We start from the raw sequence: 2,834 nt of genomic DNA on the forward strand, positions 1-2,834 counted from the left end.
TTGTCTGAGTTACAGGGTAACAGAACAGATAAAGATGCGCGTAGGAGGCCAGAGCCTAGATGGAGGTCAGATAGTGGACCTAAAGGTGCTAGGGCGGCTCCAAGGTACGAGTGGGACCAACAGGGCCGCCCCATCTGTGCTACCTGTAAAGAAACTGGGCACTTTAGTCGGAGCTGCCGTTCTAGAGTCCCCCATCAGGATTTTTAGTTCCTCCGGCCACCGTGGGTCAGGTGACCGGGCCCCCCTGTAGTGACCCACCAAGCTCCCCACCCTCAGCAAGGTTTACAGAGAGTTGCCCCTACGTCATGGTTAAAGTAGACGACGTAGAATTTAGATGTCTGCTAGACACTGGGTCACAGGTCACACTGTTTAGCGAGAGCCTGTGCAAAAACCTCTTTCAGGAGAAGCATTCAGATGGAGTCCTGCCTTGGCTTAAGCTGCGAGCCGCAAACGGTTTAAACATTCCTTATAAAGGCTACGTTGTAGTTGACTTCCAGGTGGGGGGTGTTCGGGTCCCAAATTGTGNTTTTAGTTCCTCCGGCCACCGTGGGTCAGGTGACCGGGCCCCCCTATAGTGACCCACCAAGCTCCCCACCCTCAGCAAGGTTTACAGAAAGTTGTCCCTATGTCATGGTTAAAGTAGATGATGTAGAATTTAGATGTCTGCTAGACACTGGGTCACAGGTCACACTGTTTAGCGAGAGCCTGTGCAAAAACCTCTTTCAGGGGAAGCATTCAGATGGAGTCCTGCCTTGGCTTAAGCTTCGAGCCGCAAAGGGTTTAAGCATTCCTTATAAAGGCTACATTGTAGTTGACTTCCAGGTGGGGGGGTGTTCGGGTCCCAAATTGTGGGGTTGTGGTGGTAGAGGACGGCTATTTGGGTGAAAAGAAGGGCATCTTAGGCATGAATGTCATTTCTGAGTGTTGGGAAGATCTCTTCCAGAAGCACAGGCCGCCCTCTTCGAAAGGTCAGCCCCTTAAAACCCTTCCGCTCTCTTTGGGGTCCAGTTGACTCCTACCACATATTGATATGTGATTTCTTCCATGACAAAGGTGGACAGGATTTTATGTCTGTCATGGACATTAGTGAAACTCAAAAATCAAAGATAAAAAAAAATTCAGCGCACTGTCTTGGGGGGTCCAGATGACCCCACTTTTAATGTAAACAAACTAAGGAGAGCGGAAGGGTTACGAGGGCATGGGAGGATGTTTTTGCAGACTGTCAGCGTATCCAAGCTGTTTCAGCCAGGGAACCCTTGACTAGAGTAGCTCGCTCAGCTTGCCGGTCACCAGTGACTGTACCGGCAAGCAGTGAAGTAATGCTATGGGCAAAGACAGCGCCTTGGCCCTGTGGGCAGAAAGTTTTTGCAATGGTGGAACCATTAAACGAGAGTGGCAGCGTGGAGATTGCACGGACTTTGGTGATGGTAGACCAGGGTAGATTACCTGTGCGAGTACGAAACCTGAATCCCTTCCCTGTGGTCATAAATCGATTTCAGAAGCTAGCCAATATCTGTTCAGTCGACCCAGAAAATATAAGGGGGTGTAAAGATGTCTCCCTTTGTGAGGTGAGCCCAGGTGTTGTAGAGGTAGCAGTCATTGATGTTAGTGAGGGTCTATCGGGGGTAGGCGGGGAAAACCAACCCCTTTGCCCTTTAGGAGAAGACCTCACGGATGAGCAGCAGCAACAACTGGGGCAAGTACTTAAAAAATGGGGTCATGTTTTTGCCAGACATGATGACGACTATGGACACACCAATGTGGTGAGACATAGAATTCCAACAGGTAGCGCTGAACCCATTAAAGAGAGGTACAGACCTGTCCCTCCCACCCTCTATAAGGAGATCCGCAGTCTTTTACAAAGCATGCTTGAACAGGGTGTCATTAGAGAGAGCAGTAGTCCATGGGCTGCACCTATAGTGCTAGTACAAAAGAAAGGTGGAGCCTGGAGGTTTTGCGTAGATTACAGAAAACTGAATCGAGTCACGCATAAAGATGCCTTCCCTTTGCCTCGAATTGAAGATTCCCTGACCAGTCTCACCCAAGCAGAATGGTACTCCACTCTAGACTTAGCCAGTGGATACTGGCAAGTGGAGGTTGAGGAGAAGGACAGAGAAAAGACTGCCTTTACCACACCTTTTGGATTGTTTGAGTTTGAAAGGATGCCCTTTGGGCTTTGTAATGCCCCAGCAACTTTCCAGAGGCTGATGCAGCGCTGCTTGGGGGACCAACTCATTGACTCTGCCCTCGTATACCTGGATGATGTCATTGTGTATTCTAAAGACTTTACAACTCACCTGAACCATTTGGAGCGTGTGTTTGAGGCCATTGGGCGTTATGGTCTCCTTCTCCGGCCAGAGAAATGTATGCTGTTCCACAAGAAAGTGAAGTTCCTGGGCCATGAAGTCAGCGGTGATGGAGTCTCGCCTGACCCAGAGAAAACTGCAGCTGTCCAGAGTTGGGACCCTCCTGCTACAGTTAAGCAGGTAAGGTCTTTTCTTGGTTTTGTTGGCTACTACAGGCGGTTTATTAAAGACTTTTCGAAGATTGCTAAACCCCTGAACGAACTTTTGAGGGGCTCATCAAGGAGCCGGCACAGACAGTCACCCTCAGTCCAATGGACTGAACACTGCGACGTGGCATTTAAGCAGCTCAAGCAATGCCTCTTACAAGCTCCAATCCTGGCCTATGCTGACTTTACGAAGCCTTTTACTGTGTATACAGATGCCAGCAACTGTGGTTTGGGGGCTGTCTTGGCCCAAGAACAAGATGGGGCTGAACGAGTGATTGCATATGCCAGTCGAAGCCTGCACCCCCCTGAACGTAACGACGCC

This window comes from Oryzias melastigma, unplaced genomic scaffold (assembly GCF_002922805.2).
Source record: "Oryzias melastigma strain HK-1 unplaced genomic scaffold, ASM292280v2 sc00475, whole genome shotgun sequence".
Lineage (NCBI taxonomy): Eukaryota > Metazoa > Chordata > Actinopteri > Beloniformes > Adrianichthyidae > Oryzias > Oryzias melastigma.